The sequence below is a fragment of the Chaetura pelagica genome, unplaced genomic scaffold, assembly GCF_000747805.2.
Source record: "Chaetura pelagica isolate M959 unplaced genomic scaffold, ChaPel_1.0 scaffold341, whole genome shotgun sequence".
Lineage (NCBI taxonomy): Eukaryota > Metazoa > Chordata > Aves > Apodiformes > Apodidae > Chaetura > Chaetura pelagica.
In genome coordinates, this window is record NW_009952151.1 from 413,469 (window position 1) to 440,827 (window position 27,359).

Genomic DNA, 27,359 nt, shown 5'->3' on the forward strand with positions numbered 1-27,359 from the left:
TTTTGTTTTTTTTAAAGCCTTGTGAGTACAGATTGGGATGGTGCTCTGTATATCCAAGAACTCATCTGTTTATCACACTTTCTTTTTTTAACAGTTCCAAGATATTTTTGCTGTCTAGCTCTTGGTTACTAGCAAGGAGCTCTGAGGAGATAAGCTTCACTCTTTGGTAGGTAGGAAGCTGCCTCAGCAATTGCAGCAGAGAGGGATGACCTCTTCCACTGCTTCACCAGCAAAATTGAAGCAGAAAACCAAGTTGATCAATGGGAGCCATAATCCAGTTTTGCAGCATGGAATGGGGTCATGGGGAAGCACGGGCAGCTACGGGCAGCCTGCCTATGGGTTCAGCTCCAGCGCCTGGAGCCAGCTCAAGGTCATGTTCGACTGCCATTCCCTTTCAACCCTGATGGGCACCAACTGTCCTACAACAGGAATTGGTACATGGAGCAGATGAGGACATCAAAAAGGAATCATCTCCAATATATGTCTTCATTACCACTAACACGGATGTTGCTGGAAGGCAAATGTGAAGTCTCTCTGGTGTAGGACCTAAAGCTGGAAGCTTCAGCTCTGCTGCTCAAGCCATTCATGGGGATGATGTCTCTGTCTCTGCATGTGTTTGGTTGCTGGTTACAAGAGATCTTGACTCTGGAAGTCGTGGACCTAGCAGAAGCAGCCAAGTGTTGGGGAATCAGCCCAGTGTGACTATCTCCCTGTAGTAACAGCAACAGCTTAACTTCTGCACGCACCGTAGAAGGGCTTTTACTACTGTGTGTCTGCAATTTGAACACACAGTGCTGGATGGATGCTTTTTCTGGTAATCAGTCTCATTCATGCAGGCTGTGTCCAAGCTGTGTTGTGCAGTTCTAGCGTGATGCAGCTTGACATGTCCAAGAGTTGTCCTCAGAGTTGGCTCCTGGTAGAGGGACACTGTTGTGATGAGCTGGTGTTGAGCAGAAGGGGAAAAGTAACTGGTAAGATCTGGATGAAAAAAATAAAAGTTGCCAAAACCTTGCAAAGTGCAGGTTTTAAAATACACTCCTCACCAGGCTTCAGTCCTGCTTTCAAATCATCCACATACACCGGGAGCTTTCTGGTTTTAAAACTGGATTCCTCTTTTAGGAAGAAAAAAAAAAAAAAGAAAATGGTATTTCTGGACTCAGAATGCTTCTAGTGTTTTAATCTGGAATGTACACGCCTTTGAGATGAATGTAAAACCAGAAAGGGTTTATAGAGAACTTTCAGATCTTTCAAATACTCTACTTGGGGACAGTGGTACAGCAGTGCATCCCATCTTGGATGCTCAGCCAGGTACCCAGAAGAACAGGAACCTCTGGTGGGGTTGTTCAGCTGGATGGACCTGTGCTGGCCTGGGGGACTGCCTGTCAGAGCTGGACTCTCAGAAAGCTAGGAGGATAAAGGGATGAAGCTCAATGGTCTTAGCATCTATCTTTAATTCTCAAACTTGTTCTTAAGAAAATATTTCTTAAAAATAACTGCAAGGTGGCTGCAGATCTGAAATTACTGACAAAACTGAGATTTTAAGTTTTATTTCTCTTTAACGTTTAACGTTTTATAATCACACAAGAGATTAGTGGCAGCAGAGATACTTGGCCTCTGTTTTGGAGAAGGCTCAGGTAGATCTGGTTTTCTTGTAGTCTCATGAATTACAGAGCTGCTTTGGATCACCTAGAATTCAGAACAAATCGGGGTCAGGGTATCAGGTTGTTGCCTGCGTTGGCTGTCATGTCATAGCACAGACTTTTTCCGTGCAGGGTTCACGCACTTGAGACTTGAAACTGTCTCGATAAACACTGGGAGATGCATGAACCTCCATCAGTGCTGCTGGTGGCATTGGCAAAGTCTTCTCTGTGGTTCTGTAATGTTTAAAAAGACTGCAATTGGGCGAGCAGATGCTGTGCTTTGACCCTGGGATTTTCTCTCTTCTTTTGCCTCTCTTCCAGGCTGCTCTTAAACAACTTTGCAGTGCGCACACGAGGAACACGATACGGGTTTGACGAGAGCATCAAAATAGGCAAATATCCAACTTTTGTCTTTCATAGTAGCTGCGTTTCTTGCTTCCTTCAATGTGTAGTCTCTCTGTTGTTTTTTTTCTTTTTCCTTTTCTTTCTTTCTTTACTTTCATCTTTCCCTCCCTGAAATTGCCCTAGTTACAGCTGTCAGATTCTAGCTTGGCGGTGCTCTGATTTGGCAGCCCTATTTCCTCTTAGAACTTGCAGACAAATGATGACGTTTAACTTGTAGCATCCTCTAGTTGCTCTAGGCTGTCACAACAAGATTAGAGGTATTCACGTGAAAGCAGAAAACGGAACTGTATTCTAGGAGGAGAGCAGTACAGAGTGTGAAGATGGAGCAGGTTTTGCTGGAGAGCCAGAGCTCCTCTCGTTGCATGTCTGTGTTTAAGCCACATCAAGCGCAAGCTGCATCCTCCTGTGTTAGTGGTGGCCTCGTGGTGCACTGTGTCCATCCTCTGGTGCTTTTCTGGAAGTGGAGTCATCTGGGCACCATTTCATTGCTGCTGGTTTAAATCCCAGGTTGAGCCATATTGTTCCTAGGAAATGAGCGGAAATAATTTGCTGAGATGACTACTTAAATAATTTACCCTGGGAGGTGCGTTCTTTGTATGCTCTCTGAAGCAGTGATGAGGAAGGAAGTAGGACACTTCTACACAGCAGCACTTGGAAAAACATGTTCACTTCTTTTTCAGTGATAGGAACAAATTTTGCAGGCCACCTTAATGTTCTGCTGCCTCATGTCCAGGGACTGATGTGGGCCATTTCACGTTATCCAGTGTTTTTCTTCCTGTCTGGAACAAAAACTGGCTTTGCCTTTGTGGCTGGTGACAGGAGCTCCTGGCATTTCCTGAGATGACTCACCTCTTGCCACATTGATGCATTTGGGATGACTTTGGGCTCTGTGGTGGTTTGGTAATTAATTGGGCATCTTTCTGAAAGGGTTTTCAATGGTGACTCCTCGTGACTTTTGCTGTTTAAGTCATTGAACTGCAGTGCTGAGAAACTTTTGTTTGTGGAAAATGGAACTTCTGGGGTTTCCTCGCTTCAGGGTTTTTCCGATAATGCCCAGGGGGCCACAGCTTGAAAGGGGCAGATGTATGTGGTTAAAGCACAGGACTAAGGGTAAAGAGCTGAATGTTTTTGCTGTGCCACGTGTTTTCAGGATGATCTGGGCTGTTGACCTTTCTGTGCCTCCCTTGGCTCATCGGTACCGTCACCCTGCCGGGGACATTACTCACTTTTATTACATTTCCTGGGTAACTGATGCCAAACCTGCATTTTCTAGTCAGCCCTCCTGTCTCTCTAGGGAGTTGCTGAACAGACTTGTCAGCCTTGTGAAATTCTGGGTGAGTCCTTGATGTAGTACATAGGGTCTGGTTAAGAAAGAGGTCGTGGGGGACTCAGGTCCTCAATTGCTGGAGGGCTCCACAGGCATCAGTCCCCATGGGCATTGGTCCCTGCAGGTGTGAGTCAGTGCAGAACCATGTGCGTGCAGCTGAGGGGGAGCTCCACAGCCTTCGTGGGGCTTTCAACAGCTCTGAGCATTGGCTCTGGGTCTGCAGTTCAGTAGCATTTATGGGAGATCACATCCCTCATGGAGAAGGCTCAGTCATGAACACATTTTTGGTTGTGCAGATGGAAGGGTTGGGTCTAGGAAGAGAGTGTACTTGTTCCTGGGAGGAAGCAGTGGCTGCTCTTGCTCCTATGAATTCATGGCATGTTGCCCACCATGGGATCAGGAGCAGCTTTAAAACCTGGGCAGTGTGGCAGCTTGTTGTTTAGAAATGCACTTGATTGTGGGAGCAGCCTTGTGCTCTTCTGTGAAACATCCCATAAAGGAAAGGGGAGGTCACTGTGATAAAACACCTTGATCTGGGTAGTGGTGTTGCACTAATTACAATATATAATACTCTATTAGGGACCGTATTACTCAGCCTCACTGCAGCCCTGTAGGGAGAGCGCAGGAGAGGATGAGCTGGGAATAGAGGAATGTTGTAGGAACACAGTGAATTCAGCTGGAGGTGAGCTCTGCAGCACCCTTTAAAAAAACAGCAGTTTGGACAGAAAAACTTTGCGTTGGTTTTGAATGAAGTGGAACCAGTGGAGTCAGAGCTGTCCTTGTGCCCTCCACAGTTTGTGGCACATGTCACTAGGCTGGATCCTGCTCTATTCATACCTGTCTGCACCATGGACTTCTTACTGTAAGAAAAACAGAATCCAGTGCAGCTTTGCAGGATGCTATTTTTCTGATGGACTTAGCTGTGATCATCTCAGAATGACTTTTGTACAGATGATTTGATGTCAACCTTGGTTGCACTGTTATAAAAAAGCTGATTTTATGAAGGCTAGAGCTCATGGAAATGATACTAAAATTCTATTTATTGTTAATACATGAAAACCCACGCTGAAGATGAAAACTCATCTTACAAACTTCTCTTTAAATCATACCCATGTGGTGTTCAAAACATTCTGCTCAACCCTTTCAATTAAGAACTGAACTCTGCAAGGCAACTACTTTGCATCCCTCCCCTCACTCCCCCTTTACTTCCTTGGCTGTTTGCTTAAAACACGTTCCCTCTGTTGGGTTGAACGACTGAATTTTGCTCCTCCTTCCTCTCCTGAATGTCCAGGAGTGTGTTATTTTCTGGAGAGATCATATGCTGTAGTTTGCTGTAGAAGCAGCAGGATTTCTGGTCCCTTTTCAGTCATGAGCAGTAAAACCCAACGGTGCCATGCCTTGACCCATGGCCATGGCCATTCAAAAAATACTTTTTGAATTTTATGTCCTGCTCTCCTGCTTTTGCTGCCAAACCAGTCACTTTTGGGCCAGGAAGATTTGATGGTGACCTCCGGGAAGACCATCACAGTGTTGTAGTGCTCCTGTTGTGCCAAAAGCATGTTCCTCTTTGGTAAGCATTGCACTTTGTGGGTTTTTTTTTCCTTCTCATCTGAAACGAAAGGTTTGTTAGTAGAGCTGCCCATTGTGGTGCCTCTCCAAGCGCTGACAGCACTGCTGTGGTGGGGTCCTTGCTGTCAGCGTTTGGAGAGCAATCAAAGGCTTTGATGTGTCAGGTCAGCTGAGCTCAGCGTAGCGTGAGGGTTCATTTGTGCCACCTAAATAAACAGCATTTTACCCAGTCAGCTTTGCTTTTCCTGCCTGCTTTGAGAACAGCCAGGGATGGTGTCTCTGAGAACAAAAAGGCAGCACTAATCTGAAGAGATGAATGAATGACTTCTCTAACAGACAAGTGACCGTCACAGAAGGACCTGGTGGTGGACCCTGCACATTGCTGCTGCCATCTTCTTTTTCTTATTAATCCCTTAATACTTGTTTCCTTCTTAATACCTTGAGAGTGAGTGTCATAAGTCCCAGGGTTGAGGTTCTAGCAAGAACCTCTTGAAAAATTGAGACCATTTTCTCTCTTGAGCACCATGCGTGTCACTAATGGCTGTAGGAGTCAGGGAGCAAACTGCTGTAATGAAAAAACCCCTCTAATGAGCTGCTGTGTTCTCCCCCACTTTTACAGGAGAATCCCCAAGTGTGGTCAGTCGTGTATTTGCAATAAATTGGTGGGCAGAAGGGACCGTAAGTGGGGCAAGTGTTCTTATATCACAGCAGAGGAGAGAGCAACCTCATACTTGCTGTTCAGAGAAACAGGATGCATCTATATTATAGCAGCAAATTGAAAATTTGTGGGTAGAAGATTGTTTACCAGCCTGGAGAATGCCTCCTGGAACTCAGGTACAGTCATGCCAATAATACAGCATTAAAATTTGATGGCTCTTGGTTTTATTGAAAATCTGAATTTACAGCTAGTTACCAGCACGTGGTGGTCACCTGGTGGACATGGTAAAGTTTCACTGTGATGGGCTGGTGGAGCATCCACCAGCACCTCCACGTTGCAGTGGTTTGTGTGTGGCATTCACAGGGCAGTGCTGTACACTCGTGTGCTGGTGCAGAAAGAGCAGCTTGGGGGAGGAGCTGCTGTTGTCTTTAGGCTGGAGATCTCCATACCTCAGCAAGGAGGGATGACTTTTTAAACGAGCCACTGATGTTAAAATCCCAACCATTTTTTGAGTTTTGACCTCTAGTTCATCATGTTGTGCATCATTCATCATGAGCACCCTCAGAGCCACACACTTTAACCAGCCATCTTTAACTAAGTCATGGCTGTTGCCTGTGATGATACCATGACCTCTTAGTGTGGCATGTAGGAGCCTTGGGGACGCAGCTTTGGGGACACACTATCCTGTTGCATTTGGCTTCTACCCCATTCCAAGGTATCATCCGCACTCCAAAAGACTTGAAAAAGCAAAGCTAAAATGCTTACTGACCCTTGAGGGAATGATATGTGGAGGAGATCTTGATCCAACAGCAGTTGATCTTACTTCTGACTCGCTGGACGTTGGACAGAGCCCTGCTACCTCCCATGGCTCTGCTCTGGCACCTGGGCAGTCATGGTCCACGGTGGCCCTGCCTTGCGTGGGGGTTGGACCAAATGGAGATCCCTTCCAAAATGTATGTTTATATATTAAAAATGAAAAAACTGAAGACACTGGTTTTGTCAGTGAAATCAACAGGTGTGGGTAACTGCAGGTGAGCAGAGAAAGTCTGGTTTTAACTCTGCTGCTTTCTGACCATTGTCACATCTGAGATGGGTTACCAGATGACATCCCCACCAGCAGGCCCAACGAGGGAGTAAATCAGACAGTCAGACAAACACCCCACTTCAGCACCATTGGTAGAGCAGGATGTTGTGCAGGTTCCCCTCACCACCCCGTTCACCTGTGGACAATGGCCAGCCACTGGGAAGTGAAGGGAAGTTCTCCATGTCACACTGATCACCATGACCTTCTGCTGATAGTGCTGGCCCTGGTTCGAGCTGCTGGTATTTCCCAGGCAGGGCTGGAGGTGGGAGCAGCAGAGCTGACTGGGCACATGCCTGTGCTCAGCATGGATCATCCCCACCACTCGCTTTGGAGGGTTTATTATTTTTAGATGAAGCAGGAGATGGGAAAGTGCTGAGCCCACTCCTAAGACTTGCCAAAAAAAGATCTTTCAGGACTTATTTTAACTTCCAACCCTGTCTTGACCCAGGAGTGATCTACCTGGAATTGACAAGTGATATTGTGTAGTGTCAATAAGGCTTTAGTAACATGTCCATAAGGTATGCAAAATATTTCAGAAGCATTAGAGGAAATCTGCTAGGGCAAACATCAGGCTTTAAGAATAATGGAGGCATTTTACACCCATTAAAATCTAAGTACTAGGTTTTTAGTACTAAGCAAGCCTGAGGTACTTCTCACTATTCAGGGACAAATGGTAGCAGCTCTATTTGCATTGGGGTTATTTGTGCTCAGTGCATGGCTGGAAGGCACACAGCCCTCCAGGTGGGAAGAGCAGTGGAAAAAGCCAGAGTCCTGCTGCAAGGGCTGCTGGCTCTGATGTTCATGGGGTTTGTCTTTATTTTTTTTCATTGGTGCTTCCCTCAGTTGGATGAGTTCAACCCATGAGTCGTTTCAGGAGTTGTTCAGTGATGCTCTTAAGCTTCTGAGACCTGGCGATGCTTCGGCTTGGTCCCAGGCCCCAGGGAGTGGTGGGAGCCGTGGGGCCCTGGGCAGGCAGTAGGGGTTTGCTGCCTGCCCCTCCGTGCCCAGCTGTGCTACAGCCCAGCAGCAGCTGTGGAGCAGTTTCTGTGCTGGGAGAAATGTGAGGCCTCCCCAGCCAGCAGCCTAGGGCATGACGAGCACCTTCAAATATGCTCTTTGATTCTTGGCCCTTGCAACCAGAAGATAAACTTGTGACTTACAGGGTAAAGGCAAACAGCAGAAGCACCCCCTTGAGTTATCTTCTGTGACATTAGTGCTGTGATGAAGTACCTTACAGGGATGTGACCACAACCTTTTGCTCCATTACAAAGACAGCAGTGAAGGTCTGAGGAGGGATAGGGCATTTTAGTATTGCACAGTGAGCTTAACAGGGATAACTCATTTTTTCCCAAACTCATAAGTTGCATTTAAAGTTTTCAAGACCTGTGAAACTAGGAATAAATTTTAAATGTCTGGAGTAGAGGTAGCTTTTCTACGTAAAACTTCCTGTGTGCGCAATAAGGAAAGCATTTAGAGGTACTTTTTGTTGTAGCCATGATGGATGAGGGGCAGAAGAAAAGCCAGGTTTGTAGTGAAAGGTCATGTTGTTTTTGCAAGCAGAGCTGAAGAAGCTGCCTGAGCTTTAGGGCATGCTCAGTCCTTTCCTTAATCTGAAAAAAAGACAATGAAAATATTTTAGGCCTGACTGCTGACCACGTCAGGCAGGAGCTAAACTGGTGTCCCAGGGTTGTGATACGGTCAGTGTGGGAAAGCCTGGTCCATTTCCATGCAGGATGGGTGGGATTTATCTGCCTCCATAAGGAGATCTGAGATCCTTGGGTCAATGGCTGTTGGGAAACCTGCCGAGATCGATGGGAAGGCATTAGTGGTCGCTTGGGTTTGGGGACAGAGCGTGGGCAGCTTCATTTGTGTCCCCATCCGGCTGCTGCCGCAGAGGACAACGTGCAGGTGTCCCTGGGAGGGGGAGAGCTGGCTCAGCGAGCTCAGCTTTCTCCTTGGCTATCAGTGCTTTGCTTCCATGAGCGAATGTTTTCTGCCAGAAAAATGTTCCCAGCTATATTTTTTTTCCACTGGCTTAATGGAAACACTGTGCCTTTCTTCTCCTGGCATCCCAGCTGGTGCCTGCCCTTCCTGCACATATCAAGCCTTCCCTTAGTCACTGATAGGGGCTGCTCAGATGCTCTTGGTCAAAACTGCTTCATATTAGGAAAAAAAAAAAAATCACAAACTTTTATGCAGATTGGAAGTTTCTTTGCCATAGAGAGACCTGACTTTGTTTTCACTTAGTACCTTGGAAAGGAAGGTGGCGATTGAGTGTGTGAGTTGAAATCCAGAGTCCATAGGTGCCACCCTAGTGGGACATGTCCCTCAGCCTGTCATGGAGGATGGGCACCTGGCCCTGGCTCCCTGCAGCACCCTGCCCATGTCTCCAGAGTGAAATATTCAGAATATTTTTAGAGCAGTGTTCCAGGATAATATATTTTTTTAAAAAAAATTAATCTGCATGAAAAAAATTGTTTGTTTATTTATTCATTTATTATTGGCTTGATGGGGGTTTTTTGTTGGTTTGGTTGGTTGGGTTTTTTTAAGCCCCCTTGACAGTGCTGCCCTGGAATTGGTGATGTGGTTTAGCTGAATTTTCTGAAGAATGGGAGCTGCTGCAACTTGCATGGCTATTAGTGAGACTCCTCCATTTCCAAGTCACAGAGATTTCCAGCCTCCCAGCTGATCCCAGCCAGATGTGACATAGCAGATTTCCCAAGGACAGGTAATCAGAATAAACGAGGGACCCTCAATGCTGCTGAGGGAACAGCTGCAAATACTAAACTCAAATAGATTATTGAACATCAAAGAATTTCTATTTATGAGTGGCAGAAAATAGGTTTCATAAACTGTGGTGCTTGTTCCTCTTTACCTTTCTAATGAACAGACTCACTCATTTATAAAAGATGCTTAAAGGACCCTGCCTGAACCACTTATTTAACAGCTTGTAGTGAGCCTTGATGGGAAACTGACCTAGTTCAAGTCCCCGGAGGCTACTGCAATAAAAAAGATTATGAATAAAAATACTTTTATCACCATATGGCAGTTTCAGGCATTGCACACATACATAGTCAGTGACTGTTTTGTCCAGAAATGGTGAGCTTTCTCTTAAATAAATCTATCTAGCAATGACAGAAGAGGAGGGGTTGCCTTTATTAGTATTCTTCCCTGTGAACCGGCTGCAAAATCCTGGGTTGTTGGAAAGGGGAGGATGGGGTTTGTTCTCCTGGCTGCCCTGGATAATGTGCTTTGGGGAGCTAAAATCCTCCAAAGGAACAGAATCTGTTCTGCAGGTGCAGAGCACTGTACTTTTTCCTTATAAGCACAAGCAGAGATTTAATTGCTGCTCTTCAGAAGTGCAAAACAAGAGAATGTAATAATTAGAGCTGTCAGGGTGTCCTTTCTTCTATGCTGACGCTGACATTAGCTGGTTCAAAGCCTATTTTTAACCTCTGCAGCATTGAAAACTCACTGTGTATTTTCAGTCTGGCTTTATGTGTTTCAAACTTTGCAAATTTTAAGTAACGTGAACTGGAGGAGGTGGGGAGAAAGGGGAAAAACTGGATGAAAATAGGAAGGAGGAAAAAATAACCTAATGAAATGAGAAATATGTCGGTAAATTGTGTCCACCTTACAGTGAGTTGTTTTGGTTTTTTCTTTTTATGAGTCTGCAAAATTCCCTTTAACTGGAAGCTAAAAAAATCTCAAGATATGAAGCACTAAGCACCTGGTAAGAAGTCCTGTGTTTAATGTACCTTCAGACAGTGCCCTGCAGACAGCAAAGGGACTGGGTTTCTGCTTAAATAGTCAGGGTTTTATCAAACTTCACCCCTGACCTCACTGGGGTTATACTGATGAGCCAGCAGCTGTGATAGCACTGAAGGAGAACAGGTAGGATGTGCTGTGCTGATCCAGCACTTTGTATGTGTTATATATATGAACATATATGTCTGGGTAAAAATGTCTATATATGCATAGTGAGTGTTGAGAGTTACCCACTGCTGCCCTGCAGCTTTACTGGGGTAATGGGAAACCACTGGGTGTTTTTGGAGACTGCAGAAGGCTGAGCTGGTAGAGTTGCACCCATGCAGGGTGCCAAGTACTTCACCGTGATGTGTTGAAGCATTCCTCCTTTTCCTGGGTGGATAAACCCAAAGGGCACAGTGAAGCTGGTCAGAAGGGTCACGGGCCTTTGGGGCTGGTTAAGTATCTCCTTTAGAGCAAGGCAGGGATGGAGGAACAGCACTGCAGTTGCATAATGTGCCTTGCTAAATTAGGGCCCAAATGGGATGCCCAGGCAGTCTCACCACATGGCTTTGCTTATGTAGCTTTTTCCTGTAGCTGGCATTTAATTACTAACTTTTTTGGCACCTGTCAGTGCTGTCAGTACCTGGAGGGTGTAGGAGAGGTGGGGGTGGTTGGTCAGTGGAGGACTCATCTTGGACCCATGTGGCTGAGTAGGTGCTCAAATCTTGTGGCTCATGCTGGAGAATCCCAGCGGAAGGGGTGGGAGTCTGTATGGTGTAGCATGTTAGCCCACCCAGTGAGGGACCATTTTACTGGAGAACACAGACAGGGGTGTTTGTGGCAGATTTATTATATTTTTTAAGAGTTTCTTGGCATGGATGGCTCATTCTCTCTGCTTGCCCTGCCAGTTCCTCACAGATGGATTAGAGCATCGTCACACCACTGCTCCTGGCCCTTTTGTTGTGCAAGGTTTTGACATCCAAAATGTGGATTTCTAATCCTAAAATTACAACCTGGGCTTTCATAACACAAAATCAGTTAATCTCCAAATAGTTCCCCTGCCCCTCATTAGTCACTTTGCACTGTTAAGTTCTGAACAAAACCTTTATCCAGGCATTAAAGCATGAATGTTAAATATACCCACTGTTGTGCTAAGCTGGTTCTGAACCTGCAGACCCCAAAGAAGGATGGGGTAGCATTCTTATGGGTCCTTAGGGAAAGGCTGCTGCTTTTGTATTAAACATGGAAGGGGGAAATGCAAGAGGTGTGTGTGTTACATGGGGGAAATGATGGAGCTTTCTGCAGATGGGCTCAGCGCTGCCATGGGGAGCTGGTGGCTTCGCCTTCTCCTTCTCCAAACCTGTTGGTGTGTGCTCTTGGACCCTGACTTTTCTCTTACATGGGGGAAACTGAGATACTAGAGTCAGAACCAACCAGAAGCAGAATTCCCCCCCCCATAATGAGCTCAGCTACTTGCCTGTCATGAGTGTCATGTTTCTAGAAACTCTTGAGTTTCTATTATTTTTGTTACTAACTTTTTCTGAACGAGCAAACTAGGACTGTGCTGTTCAGATTACTGATTTTTTTTTTTTTTCCCTTTCCCCAGTAGTCAGGACCCAAATGGGCATTTTTGCAAGCACCAGAACTAATAAACCTGGTTTCCTTTGTATTTATGTCTCTTGGTTGATTGAGTACTTCCCTAATTAAATTAAGATTCTATTATATCTGCTTATACCTATAGTCTGTTCCTCCCATTACTTTTCTGGCAACATACAGGCTACTATAATTGACTGGAGAAAGGGGCCGATGGGATTAAAAGCTGTTGGAGATAAGCCTGGTGAATGGCTGCATCCAGCATCCTTTGCCACCCAGCTGCCTGTTTCCATGAAGTTGGTAGAAAATAATTATCTTTGATGTCTTTGAAGCTACCTAATAGCATTAAAGCTCACAAGCAGGCACCGATGCATGCACCCACGTCAGTTGGGTCTCCAGGTCAGCTTGTTGCCAAGGAAGCTGTGATAAAATGGTGAAAGGATGGTGTTTTTTGAGTCCAAGCCAAGCACTGAGGATTTTGGGTTGCGTGCTTGGCTTGGGAAGGCAAAGAATGTGTGTACTGAGGAGGTTCAAGGGTGGTTTGGCAGTTGTGAAGTGATGCAGCACTTTGTGCACTGGTAGTAGCACTGTATATAAGGGAAATTAAGCTTGCAAGTGATTGCTTGTTGGGTGTCTTTTTGTGTAAGCATCAGCTTCCCAAATGTGGTCTATGTCCAGAAAGTCAGGCAGTGCCTTGAAAATTGAGCTCCTGAGTGCCAGGATAAACCTCACTGGTTTCGGGGCAAGCAGGAGATGGTTGAGCTCATGGGAAAGCAAAGCTGCTTCTCTGGGAGTGCCACAGTGTAGACTTCAATATGAATAAATAGGTATAAATAGGGTCTCATAGCCCCACCGTCCCCACCTGAGAAGGGCTGACACCCTCTGAGCAGGAGACCCTCCAAGATGAGCCTCCTGGGTCTCTCCATTGGGTCATACAGGGTCTTGATGTGCATTTCAGGAAGCCTTACCTTGAGGAGCATCACAAGAGCCTCCAATAGAAGCATAATACAAGACTGTGGGGACTCTGGCCTGTAATAGGGTTGAGAAGGCAAGTTAGCAGGTTGAAAGGTAGTGTGAGGTGTTCCTCTGTATGTTACAAAAATCCTGAACTTATTGTAATTCTTGCTAGAAATTGATCTTAAGGCTGAAATGCTGGATCAGGCTTTGTGTTTTAGAAAATACGGGAAAATTGAGACTTTCCATGGCAGATACCCACCCATGATCTGGCTTGAGAGATGGCAGCAATGCTCAGTTAACCTTTTTTTTAGAAAAAATAGGCTAAACAACGTAAGAGTGCAGAGACAACCTTAGGACTGCAGCAAAAGGTAAGTTACCTGAGAAATACTAATCTTTGTATTTGCATATATGGCAAGACAGGGGAATTGCTTAATACTGATACAGCCACCCAGCCTGGTCCTACAAAAGTAGTTGTATGAATAAAAGATGTTCTTAGCTCACCTTTTTGCCCTTTCTTAAAATCAAATATATTATTCTACAGGATGAGATAATTTTGCAGCCTTGGAATTGCTGGTTTGTTGATTTCTCTTTAACTAAATTAGATGTACTGTTGCTTTTCTGAGTTATTCTGATTTATTCTGCATGCTTGTAGGTGCTTTTAGTTTTAATTTATGTTGCCTCCAGGTGCCCTGAGCAGACAAGTATGGGTGGGGGAAAGGAGGATTCCTCCCATCAGTTCTGTCCCTGCACCCTCCTTAAGATGAAGCTTTGAGACAAGTGGCTTTGACTAGATCCTCCAGCATTCTTATCAGATAGATACCTTACCAGGTGGAGACCTGGTATTGGATGGTTATGTCACCATCCTCACTAGGACCACCACAGAAGAAGAAACAGGGAAAAGCCCAGTGCAAGAAGGGGAGGGAAATTTGAAAAGCGAGAGAGGAGGAGGAAGGCAGCAAGGAGGCAGCAGGGTCTCACTGGCCTTCAGAAGCTGTAGACAAGCAGCTGTCAGACAATGCCACAGGAAGCTTGAACTTGTATTTTTAGGGACACTTGTTTTTTCACTTTACTGTAAATAATGGGTTTGGGGGAAAATGACTGCTCTTCCTGTCAGCTGCTCCGCTAGCCTTTGTTTCACTTCTCTTTTCCTTCCTGCCAACCTCGGTGTTTGCAGAGTGGGGGTGCCAGCATCCTCCCACCCCAGCCATCCTGGCACTTGTCCCCAGCACGTGGAGCATTTCAAGGTGGCACATGAGCCAATAATCCACCATGTACTGCGTGAGGCAGGCGAGGACCCAACTCCTCTCCTGGAAATCTAGTTTATTGAGCCAGTTGTTTCATAGTGATTTACCAAATTGGCAACCTCTTGACCCAGGACCAGGCTTTTTTTATGTCAGAAGATTTTTCTTTATGTTCCTAAATCAGTGTTTGCTTTTCAAGTGGCTCTCAGCTCAGAGCAGGGGAATAACAGGTGGTTAATCCAATTTGCATAAAATTGTTTGGGAAAACAGTGTGCTTATGGTGTTTGGAAGGGCAGCTGCATTTTTTACCTTTTCACTGAGGTTTCAGAAGGAGAAATTATTTCAGATTTCCTCGAAGTCTGTTCAAGCTCTCCAGGAGTTTCATGGGAGACCAAGGTCTTCTTTTCTGTTGTCTCATCAGACATTTTTCACTTCCTCTTTCTGACTTATTTTTTAGCAGAACTGGGACCTATTTACATGAGATAACAACACTGCACGTTACTGATGGTTTTATTGAGGCAGGTTTTGAGAGTGCTTTTAAAAGAGCCGCTTTCCATCAGCATTTAGGACAAGACTATGAGAATTACTTTCATTTATCATCAACATGAGCTTTTTCAGGAGGGATGGGACCACTGTTTCAGGGCACATTAAGAGGCTGCCACAGATGATGTTTCCTGAGCAGGTATGAAGAGCTTTTCCCAGTCTGCAAGTCCTGCTTAAAATCTTTATTCTTAACAACTGTCCTCTCTGACCTCCATGACAAGGCATTTTGTTTAGACTTATGTGTGGAAGAAAAGAATAGTTTCCCACACCTTGAAATGGAACTCTGTGTCAACCTCTCCTGCAGGCAACAGCCTGACTGGGCCATCACTCAGGTCAACTTATTGGTGACTGATCTCTTCAGGTGGATCTGCATCTACACAGAGGTGGTTATTTCCTCTCTATTGCCATTTATCTTCAGGGTGTGTTTTATTTGCTGAGTCCTGTTTCTTTCTGTTCTATCACATTAATGCTTTGAGATCTTACAGAGGCAAGGAAAGAGATTGCAACAGGAAGTTTAGGGGATGCACGGCGCTGAGTAGGGACTGCATTTCTTGAAATCTCTAGTTCTTCTTGATCTGAAAGGTACTGGAAACATCAGCCTTCAGGGAATACTTCAAATGAGCTCTTTCAGAGATGGGTAGGAATTTGGAAATACGGAGGAGGGAAACAAAATGTGAAAAGCTTAAAAAAGAGGAAAAGAGACTTGTAGCACAGGTACCTCTAATCCAGTCCAGGGATTTGTTCATCAGAAGTTTTGACGAGGGCTCATTCTTTTGTTTGAAATTACTCATCTTCCTCCTTTGTTTAAACCGCTGGAGGCTCATGGCTTGTAGGCAGCACTGATGAGTTGTGGTCTCTGCAGTCACCTCCTGCACAGTTGCTGGTGCTGCTGGTGCTGCTGGTGACTTCACTGCTCAGTCACATCACCACTGTGAGCATTAACCACAATTACTCATGTGTAAGTAAATAGCCAGGATGGATTTGTAACGGTGTTCAGGGCTCTCTGGAGCGAGGCTGGTTGCAGGCAGCATCTGGAAATGGTGGAGTTAGGTCGGGGTCAGTAAGCCTAGCTGGGTGAAAGGTTTTCCCTGGCCTCTGTATGGCAGTGCTGCCTGGCTCACGTCAGGATGGTCAGGTGAGGATGAGGCTGTTGAGGAAAGCAAGTGAGATTCATACAAGGCAGCATTTGGGCTGCTGTAAAGATGGAGAAACTGGAGAGGAGAGCGAGGTCCTCATCAGTGGTTGGTTGGTGGGTTACGAGTTGGTTCCTGTCTCGTCTTATCTCTTGTAGTTGGCTTGAGTTTATCTTGGGTTTCCTTTGGGTTTGGAGAACGACCCTGGAAATGAAGGTGGCCCTGGATTACCCTCCCCAACCCCCTCTCTGCCTCCAGCTCAGCCCTTCTGTTCCGTTCTGCCAGCAGCAGCCCTTGTGTCTGCACAGGAGGGAGCCAAGTCCCTTGTATTGACTGCAGTTCTGGCACTTTCGTGGGGCTCTTCAGCTGTTTGTATTGAGGGTTTTAATCTGACCCTTGCCAGGTCCTCTGGGAAAATCCTTTCATTCTGTGACAAGGCTTCTCTGATTAAAATTATTAGCAAAAAACATAGTTTCCCTCTTTGCAAAGCCACTTCCTCCAGCACTAGAGAGGAGTTTGCGTCTTCTCTCACAAGCTGTTCATTTTCCCTCTGACGCTGCCCAGAAATTAGGTGATAATAACTTCATTTTATCTTTTGCCCTTTGTTTTTAAGCAAACCTTCCTCTAATCTTCAATAAATGCTGGCAGCTCACTGTGCTCAAACAGTGCTCCACTGGCAGAGCTGTCTGAGGCCCAGGCTGGAGCCTAGAGAAGCCCGAATTATCTCATAAAGAAGATCAGCTTTTAATTACAATTTCCAGTGCATTTTTTAAGCAACCTGATGGAAATGCTGTGTAGGAGCATTTGAATTACAAAGGTAAAGAAATTGTGCTAATTTTTTTTATTGTTGTAAGGCTGCTGGGAGAACAGAAGGCCTCTGCTATAGAGGAAAAAAAAAATAAAATTAGAATTTATAGAGGGTTGTTGTTTGAAGGTGCAAATCAGGGCCTTAATGCAGAGTATGGCTGTGTAAGGGACAGATTCTGGTCTCAAACATCCTTCTATGTCTAGACAAGCCTTTGGAGGCTTCTTGCAATGTATCATCAAGCATTGCTTCATCTTTATGGGGTAGCTGCAGTTCTATTTTACCCCTTTTATTGGGGAGCAAAGCTGAGTGGCAAAGAGCCCAGCCTCTTGCCCCAGGTCGATCACAGTTGGTGGGGATCCAGGAATAGCCCCCAGCTGCTTGGCATGGCCTTGGCCCCACTTCCTGGGAAGTGGGCCCACGCCAAGCATTGCTGGCTGCGCTTTCCCTCCTTTCTTGGGGGTGAAGACCCTGCAATATACTTAAAAATCAACATTAACTTGGTCAGGGCTCTAATATAAAGGGAATTTATACATCCTATTAAGTGTATTAAAACTTATCCCCAGCTGTGAGGGTTTGAAGGAGTGCATGAATTGGTAAGGTTGTGGGGTTTTTCCCCCTCCCCTTCGGGAAATTTGGAGGGAAATCTTTCCTTGCTCCTGGGCATTGGTGGCCTTATTACAGATCACCTTTGCCTGCTCCATTACAGATGCCCAGAGCCTGAATGCCAAGCAGCAAAAACAAACTGCAGGTTTGTCCTGCAGCCAGCTCTCACTGCTGGGAAAGCTCTTGAATTTTTAATATGAATCTGCCTGTAACATATTGGCTGCTTTTAGTGCTTTAGCCAGCATTGATCCTGCTGGGAAAGGGTTAAGAGCTCTGTAGGGGTGGTTTGTTGTCCTGGCAGTAGGGCAGGGGTTGAGTGGGTGGCCCGAGCTGTCTTTAGGTAGGAGCAGGAAGCACCCAGTCCAGAGGGATGCTTGTCAAGGAGCATCTTACAATTTTCCTTCTCTTGGTACAGCCAAAATTGCAGGTTCATGGTGTAATTCGATGCGGCCTTGGGGCCTTCCTGATATTCCTACACCATGGCATAGCCCATGTGAGGTTTGGATTAACTGGGATGAGTTTCATGCCAAGCCTTTCAGATTTCCACTAAGATCTTTATCCAGTGCAATAAAAGGCCATCACCCCCTGCCCATATGTGTTCTCCCTGCAAAGCTGCAGGCAGCCCCGGAGCTGCCCACGTTCCGGCAGGTGCCCTGCCTGCAGGCAGCTTTGCAGGCTGCTCTGAGAGCTTTTTTGTCTGCTTTGTTTCACTTTGCAAATAACAGCAAGTAAAATCCATAGCCTTCAGACAGTGCCTTTAAACTGTACAGCATCGATTTGTGTCTGTACGTGTTATTTCTCTGTAAATAGGAGCCTTAATGGCTAGATAGCCCTCCTGCGTAGATAACCGTGTTGGGCAGTGGCTGCAGTCCCTTAATTTCCCTTAATTACCAAAGAGTGACGTGTTGCACCAGTGCTGAGCTGGTCCCTTGTGTGCCAAAGGTGGCAGGGACATTTGGTCCTTTCTGGCCTCTTCTCACTTGTTCCTGAGCTGTGTTGTGCCTGTGCAGTCCTTGGTACCAGCTTAACCTTCCCCTGCTAATCTCAGGTCCCCCTCCTCTCCTCCCTCCTCTCAAACCTCTGGCTAAAGCTCCCTCCTCAGCTCTGCTGCCTCCTGCGAGGCTGGGTGGGCATCAGCTGTGGGGCTGGGGGATTGCTTTTGCTTGTTGGAGTTTTTTTAGGGCTTCATCCTTTCCTAAAGGAGCCCTTGCACCCCATTTTCTCCCTTTCATAGGGAAATGAGGACCTCTGAGCACTGACTGTCCTGGGAGAGGAGGATCCTCTGTCAAGCAGGGAAGAGCAGTTATCTGGCCATCTTCTTATGGGAAAGATTAGCCTAGCAAGTGTCAGAGTAGGAAATTCCTGCTTGAGAGGGAAGGTTTGGAAGGTGAGGAAGCTATAAAAGCAATGGAGTTTAATCTGCTGATGAACTATGTTGATCCTAACCTGCCAGCCTGGTTTAGAAGGGGAGCCACAGTGGGGCTGTTCAGCAGCAGCATCAGAAAATCCCGGCTTTATCCCAGACGAAGCAGCGAGTGCACATGTGACCTACCTCAAGCAAATACAAGGATAAAGGCTCTGCATGTCATTTCTTGGGCTCCCTTTTCCAATAAGTGGTTCTGAAATTTTGCTGCCCTATATCTGAGTTGCTTAATGCAGTGAACAACTGGAAGGTCTTGGTGTAGCCCTGTATGGACAAATTAGTATGTGATCACACGGGATTGCCCCAGGCATGGCTGGGTCTTTTAGATCAGTAGAACACAGACACTGCAAAGTGTTTATTGACTACTGACAGTAAGTGACTTGGAGTAGGATAGGATGGACAGTGAGTTGTCAAGACTGCTCAGGGCAGACAAAAACCCTGGAGGCATCTCTGGATAAAAGAGAGTGTGATGGCCATCTGCCTTCAAGTATGTGAGGTCTAAAATTGATATCTGAGCTGACACAGACAGCAACGTGCAGCACGGGGTCTGCAATATCTGGAGTTGCAAAGTCACTGGGCTTAGGGGATCACCTCAGCACTCCATAGCATGAGATGTGGGGTTACTTGTATAATTGTTATGCTTGTTTTCCTAATGCTAAGACCTAAGTCACCCGAAGTCACATGTGAAAGCTTTGGGCAGCTGTGGCATTTTAACCTAAGCCCCATGAAACCTTTGCCAGCTGCTCTTGTTGTTTCTACAACTCTGAGACAGGGATTGGCAGTCTTGCTTACAAGTCATCTGTATGAAACCTGAATATATGAGTGGGCTCAGATTCTAGTCAGCTTTGCCATGTGGTCGGGAATCAAGGTGGTTAGACCTGAACTGGTCCAAATTGTTAGCAAGACTGGAGAGACTCAAGGAGCAAGGCAGTGGAAAGGTTGTAAGGTTGGCTTGCTTAAAAATTGGTTGAAGGTACCAGGTGAATGTCCTGGCTTCTGCTGTGCAGGTTCAGCCATCGCCAGCAGACCTCAGAAATTCAAAATATTCAAAATATATTCAAATATCTCCTGGATTTGGAGCATTAGGGTTCGTACACAGAAGAACCTGGTGGGTTTTTGTACAGGCTCCTTTCTGCAAGCTGAGAGACATAGGGTAGGTGGGGTGAAAGAACTGACAGCCCCATTTTCCTGTCGTGATAACAACTGCTGAAGTGCCTGGTTATCAAATCATGAGACATCCAGTGTGGATGCCTGAAGCTCGTCCTGGGTCAACAGATCTGCAGAGCAATGTGGGGCCGTGGCAGGATGTGGGGCAGCACATGCAGCTGTACTGTGCTGTGAGCTGAGAGAAAAGAAATACTGCCCTGTAGTTCCACGGAGAAACAGGGGGAACAGGAAGACTTGGGCTGGGAAAGCAGGCTGAGCTGCTCAGTCACCTCGGTATTAATTCTCATGGACATTGTTGTTTTATGCTGTGGGCAATTCAATGAAATGCAGTGGAAGCCCTTCATGGCAAACTGTCAAGAGCCATAGAGTTGAATTTTGTAGATTAAATGGTCCAGAAATCACTGAGAAGAGATTTGGGGTTTCCTTCATACTCAGGTTTCCTTACACTGGGACAAAAACAAAGTATCTCCATCAGCTTTAGATAAGGGATACCTGCATGTTACCTGGCTCCCATGGGTGTCTCCTGCCACCAGTGCTGTCCATCCACACTGCCAGAGTGGAAGCCTTCTGGGAGGTGGTTCTCCCCACTGTTTGTTGGTTGTACAACCACCTTGCACTTTACATGCCACCTCCAGAATTGGATCTTGCTACTATGAAACCAGAGCCGAACTCAAGCAGATGGCATTGAAGAGGTGTTTCAAGAAACCACATTTCCATCAGTATGTGTAGTGATTTTCCTGCAAGGGCCGTTTTTTAACTCAGCTGTGGTTTGCAAGGCAGTTGCTGATTTGGGGCATGGAGTAAAGAGCAGGGGAAACTTTCCATCTGGAAATGCAACTGTTTAATGTGTGGTACAGATAAATGAGGTACCAAAAGGAGGGGTACCTACATCTGCCTGGTGTTCTGGGATGAATTGCCATGGGAGGGAGCAGCACGTATTTGCAGGTATGAAGGCCTGTCTGCCCAGCAGCAGGGGCATGTTAGGAGCAATCTGTTTTGAAGGGACTTTTTTCTACAAATACAGAAGAAGCAGCAGCCATCCTGTAAAAGCACATTGTGAGCTGCTGCAAAGCTCTGGACACAGCAGCTCATTCCCATCCCAAAGCTGAGATGGTCTGAGGTGATGAGCAGCCCTCTTAATTGCAGGAAAGGGCTTAGAGAGCTCCCTGGGATGTCCATTCCTGTATCCTGTGCAGAACCAGCCTCACCTGTGATTGGAACTTGTGCCCTGGAGCTGGTGGGGTCATCCTGGAGATTGGGTTGAAATGTCAAAATTGGTATTTGCAGATAAAATCCTCCCCACTGCATCCAGGCCTGCCAGGTTTGTGGTGTTCCCTGCTACATGTCAAGCAGATGAGGATCTGGAGGAAGGTCTCAGCTGGTGGGATGGCCCATTGGAGGGGGGCCATGTTTCTTGGGCCACCGTTGAGAGCCATATGTCTTCCTTTAGAGGACTGGGGGGTCCCAGCACACACAGGCAGTGCCATTCCCTCCACAGCTCAGTGCTTACCACTGGCAGGAGCAACCTCCTGCTGCTCTTGGAGACATGGCCCATGTGGAAGGGGCGCCTTGTGGGTCTCCTAAGCAGAGATTTAATTTTAGTTATGAACACTGCAGCGTTGAATAGGCAGTCATGTGAAACAGAAGCACAGTGGGAGTGTTAAAGGGTGGTAATAACATGGCTGTCAGGAACTAATGTTGCTGGGAACAGGCTGTACTGCCTTCTTTGAGCTGCAAAAATGTGCACTAGCAGTGAAGGAGAGGAGCCAGGGCAAGGGAGGACGGGCTGTGCAGGAGGGGAGGGAGCTCCCCCAGGGACTCACCACTGCCTTCCCTCTCCTGGGGGGCTGCAGATGGTGGGATGCTGCCCAGGGCTCCATAGATGTTGCCCACATGCTGGGAGCTGCCATGTGGGACCTGCATGTGGTGGGGCAGTCAGAGAGAGGTGTTGCTTCCCATGTCCTGGGAAAGCCCTGCCAGATGCAGAAACATCTTGAAATCTGGTTCCCAGCAAAGTTTCCTGTGACAAGTGCAGCTCTTCAAAACTTTCAGCTTCTAACACTTGTGGACAAAATCTGTGCATGGTCCTTTGTGTGAGTGTGAAGCAGATCTACAACCACACATTGCCAGTTTGCTAGTGTTGGATGGTGGCAATGCTGCACAGAGGGGACTTGCTTTCTAAGCAGTGGCTTTCCTTGGGTGGGAAGGAGAAGAAGTAAAAGCCACATCTAGAGAAACCATCTACAGAAACATCTGGAAGGATTTGAGATCTCTGAGGCTGATTTCAGACTTCTTAGCCCACCATGGTTTTATCCATGGAAGAGGGAAACCTCTCAGTTCTTCCTGAGCTGGAAGAGGGCTGGTATCTCCAGCCTCCTTGGAACTACAAGAGGGAAAAGTGCAAGCATTGGTGAAGTTCCTTTATATAGAAGGGAATATAAGATTATAGTCCTGCTCACCTATGTGCTATAGGGCATATTATTTCTGGAGATGAATAATATGCTAATTTAACAATTTAGTTTGTTAATGTAATAATCCTGCCTTCTTTACTTAACGTCAGGCCTATTGTGGAGCTGCAGTAATGGAATTGCAGCTCTCCAAGCTGCACGGCCCTGATCAGAGCATGGACTGATACAGAGGATTAGAAATACTTCAGTCTGAAGGTCGGCTTTGTTCAGTCAACACGGAGCATTAACTTGGCCCTGTAAAATTAGAGATGCCTGTGATGGAAGAGGATTTATGCCTTTTCAAGGGAAGCTCTGGTTGTTCAATCCAAACTGAAGTATTGGCAATGCCCAGCTGAGGAGAAAACAAAACAAAGCAACAAGCCACTAACTACTTACTTTTGTTTCTCTTTGAGTTTAAAATGTTGGAGAAGATGACTAATGTCATCTCTGAGTAAAATTTGTGCTTGTCCTGCTCAATGAAGGTCTTCTGCTCTCCAAAAGCAGCCTTAGGGGTGGCAGCAGGTTGGCCAGAGGAAAAGAGCCGTGCTCTTCTTTCTGCAGGATAGCTCAGGAGGACAGAGGAGCAACTCTGGAAACATCACCTGGCCAGCAAGTAAGATGTTGAGTGATTGGATGCACCTTTCAATCGTTTTCGTAGATCTTCCATTTCTGGTGTCGAACTGCTGGCGTTTCAGGCATGCCATGCATATGGGAGGGTGCTGTTTGCAGGGAGTGTGTTGAAGCCTGGGGGAACAGATGGTGTTTTTAAGTAGCCCCATAAGCAGATGGAGTTTGCCCCAAGTGGAAAGGAACCACATCAAGCCAGTCGTGGCCTTCAGTGCCTTGGGGCAGTGGGGTTGCTCTGAAGCTCTTTGCAAAGCTGTTTGTGGAACTGGGAAATGATGGAGAGGTGGAAACGTGCTGTTGGAGAGAAGTGTGCTGCTGTCCTGTCCATGCTGTTTCTCTCAAAAAGGGCAGCACAAGCTCCTTCTGCACAGGGCTAAGGTTTTGCTGCAGTATTTGCCTGAAAGGCAGCTGGATGGGGCTGAGTCCCTGGCCAGGGTGAGGACCTGTTCCCCAGTCTACAGGGTTGTCTCAAGTCCCCAGTTGCTTAAAATTCCTCTGTCAGTAGCTGGAGTTAAGTGCAAGCAGTAACAGTAAAGTTGGCCATGATTGCTCTGTTTCAGTCAAACAAATATTTTACCCTTTGTTAAAATAAACATTTTTCCCATCCTGTTACATGACTCACTTTTTCTTATGCAGACCTGATATTTAGAGTATCTGATGTTTTAATTACCTTCTCAGAGACATGGATTTATTTCAGATATGTTTGAAGAGATGTGTAAACCAAGTGCAAAGCCTAGAGTACATCATGTATAAAAGAGCTTCTTTTGGAGATGGCTGAATTTTTGCTCTAGGATAAGCCTTTTTCCATCAGGAAGTATTTTAGCCCCTTAAACTAGTGGAAGGGGTTTTTTTGGCACCCTCAGAATTGTTTTCAAGGTGAAAGAAAGTACATAAATGTGCCTATACTCTGTAGAAGCTGGGAACAAATCACAGCAGGTGCTGTAAAATGGTCTAATTTACTACAAGGTGGCAGTCTGGTTGCACAACTCCTGTTGGAAGGTGAAGTTCCTTCTTGTAGGAAAAACTGGATGCAATTTTTAGTGCATTAGTGATAAAGTGCCTTCATTCTAAAAATCTTGGGCCAAGTCCCTGAATAGCCTTGAACCTACAGGAAAACAAGGAATGGGCAGGAACTGGACCAGGGATCAGCATGAAGTTCTTCCTCATCCCAGGAGACCTCTGCTGCAGAAGATCTGGGATGCAGAAACAGAGTGCAGAGGAGATGAGACTCACCAGTTGAACACCCTGAAGGTGTGCTTGCAGAAGCAGGGCTTGGCAAAGAGCTTCTCATAGGTAGCATGTATAAAAAATGAAAAGGTAGAAAAATAAACTGATTATTTTTCACCTGGTAGAATTGTAGAATCACAGAATGTTTGGGTTGGAAGGGACCTCAAAGATCATCTAGTTTCGACCCCCCAGCCATGGGCAGGGACACCTCCCACTAGACCAAAATCTGTGTTGTCCCATGCCATTCCTGTTGTAGGAGGAATATGTGTGTGCTGGAGTGGGTGGTGGTGAAGTTGTTCTGTCCCATGGTTTAGGGGCAGGAGGTGGACAGTGGAAAGGGCAGTTGTTGGGTTGCTGGCATCAGGGTGATGTTTCAACTGCAGTGGAAGATTGGTTGGGAGGCCTCTGTCCTGCAAGTGGTAATATTTGGACTTTTATGAGCCTTTTTGTTATTTGCCTGAGTTTCCTGATATTTCTGTACAAAAACATTCCTCCAGACATTTTCTCAGCAGTGAGGGCTGGTTTTGGGGTCTGGCCCTTGCAAAGCTGCCGGTGTCAAACTTGCTGCAGTGCCTTGCCAGAGCACCCTGATCCCACTCACTTAATATTTACATGTTATGTGCCAAAGGGCTTTGCAGGAGGGCTGAATCCCAGGCGTTTTGCTTTAAAGTATCAAGACCTGCAACAAGGTTTCTCCATTAAATGCCTGCTATGGGGATGGTATGTGCATGGGACTGAGTGCCCTGATGGGGAGGTTTGAGGGACAATTCTCTGCCCGGCGGAAGGAAATGGGATTGCTGCCTTTCTTCAGAGAGTGACAGTTCTGTTTGTGTCCCACTGATTGCAGCAGGTGGTGGTGGGTCATGTCATTTGTTGAACAAATAGGAGCAGACAGCAGAAGTTAAGTAAATGTGGTGGGATACATTTCTGGCTACAGAAATTGCAGGTTTTGCTCAAAGGTGAAATCCATGCTGGTGCAAGCCAACTTGTAAAAAGCAACAATCAATCATCTTCTTTCTGTCCTTAAAATGTGGACTTGAATTTTGGGCCAGCATATGCAGTTTTTGTGTAGAAAGGCTGATATGGAGGCCAGGGTTTGTGTATTTAGTAAGTATAATGCCTGAATGCATCAATTGATGTATAAAGGCATTTACCCATGTTCCCATTGTGTGCTGGTCCGTTAGTCTTTATGGAGTGTGAGCACCACAACCTTTGAAGAAAAAACTTGTGGTGTCTACCTCATTCACAGAAATTAGTCTTAATACTTGACATTATCAAGTTAGTGGTACTTGATACAACGTTTTGAGAGTAATTAGGAGCATGAATTTATGCTCAGATGGATGTTTAATTAAAAGCTGTGGCAGCTTTGAAGTTCACGCATCAATAATCTTGAGGCTGAAATGTGGGTTTATACCCAAGTGAACCTTGACAGCAAATCTGGAGAGGGCAGAAACACTTTAGTAGCTCTGATTTCCTCCTCTTTGTTTTTTGCCATGGCAGCCATCATGGCAAGGGTGGCTGCAGTGGTTGCTGCTCTCCTCTGGCTTCCTTTGGTTCCTCTTGCCAAGAATGTTGGTGGTGGTGTAATCTGAAGGCTCAGAAGTGACTGCCTGTCTGTGTCTGTAATGCAAACCAAGAGTGCCTGCAGTAGGGTGAAAATGAACCTTTTTTCTAAACTATATATGGTGGCTTCCTGGCAAGTCTCAGTGCTGGGCACTAGGTATGTTGAATTAAAAGGGCCAGTTAATTGGTGAGGAAGTGGCTGGTTTCCCTGGACAGAGGTGGAAATAGGCTGGAATGAAGCTCAACAACCCATCACCACAAACAAACTACATGAAAAGCAGCTCTTAACAAAGATTAAAAGTTCCAGGGCTAAATACTTCTTGATTCTACTTCGCCTGATTTTTGCATGAATAAGTGTTCCTCATGGCTTATATTAACACAGGTTTCATAGTAGTTTGTTTTGGTGATCATTCACACAATATTAAGATCTTACCTTCCTCTGTAAATACTTGGGAGGTCTACAGATCCCTGGGGGAAGGTTGATGTGGGAGCACAGGGCTGCTTTTCCCCTTGACCAGTGTCAGAGGTAGGCAGCAGCACTGCTGCAGCAAGGCTGGAGTGTTTCCTTAAAATACAAAGTGAGGTGATAAGCCAGATGAAGGTGAGTGTAACTAGCAGATCCAAGGCTTCAAATGCCCCAACTTCTTTCCCCACCTCCCTCCTCCATTCAGTGGAAGATGCAGCATGTCATGGCTGCGTGCGAGCCCATCCCCTCCTGATGCTCCATTGGCTTCCCTTAAAGAGTCAGTATGTGTGGGAGCCTCCTGGCCAAGAAAACAAGGATGAATTTAGGAAGGGAGGATTTGTTGTTGGACATCACGTTGTCTAAATGGCTGCTGTCTAGCTAGGCACCCCTCCTTCCCAGCAGCCACATCAGGGGGTGCTTCAGCCACAGCCCCGTGCTGCTGGGCTGCCTTTTATTAGATTATTTTTTATGTTGCACATTTGAAAATCTATTTTTCTGTTGTTAGAACATGTGGTTGCTCAGGACATATAAATTGTGTTAATAAATGAGCGAGGAGCCCTGGTGGGTGAATTGGCTTCCTGGTGAAGTCATAAATTTGGAGAGGATGATGCTGCCTTGCTCCGCAGCCGGCGCGTGGGTTTGCTGACTGTGCCTGGAAACCTCAAGTGCCAGGGAGAGCTCCCTGTGTCTGGTGACCTGGGGTTCCTGCTGGAGGGGAGATGGTGTGAAAGGCCATCTCCAGTCTGCAGGAGGGCTGGGAATCCTGGGCTCAAACCCCAGCTCATCAATAAGGAAGCTGCTGGGGGGCTGGAGGAGCCTGCAATTGAGGAAAAGCTGTTATTTCTCCCTGTTGCTGCAGCTTCACTCCTCTCAGCCTCTGTCCTCTTTGTGTCCTTGGTGTGTTAATTATCGGTGCTACAGGGCAGGAGCTGCCATGTTTTGTGTCCCCTCCACACTATCTGGCATGGTGAGGCCTTGGGCTGCTCCTGTAGTAAGAAATGACTGGGATCTAGGGATGCTTCCCTCTGCCTTTTGGATCTCTTGCTGGGATCAACGTTCACTGGTTTTCCTGGAGAAGAAGCGTCTTTTCCTCGGACTCTGCCTGGTTTGAAGGCAGAGCGTGTGCCC

The 27,359-nt window shown here is 46.2% G+C and overlaps 1 protein-coding gene across 1 annotated transcript in view; it reads left to right on the forward strand.

Annotated features, from left to right (window-relative positions):
- The window catches only part of TNIK (TRAF2 and NCK interacting kinase), a 131,116-nt gene that overhangs the window by 25,587 nt on the left and 78,170 nt on the right, over positions 1–27,359 (forward strand). The gene's annotated exons all lie outside the window — the stretch shown is intronic.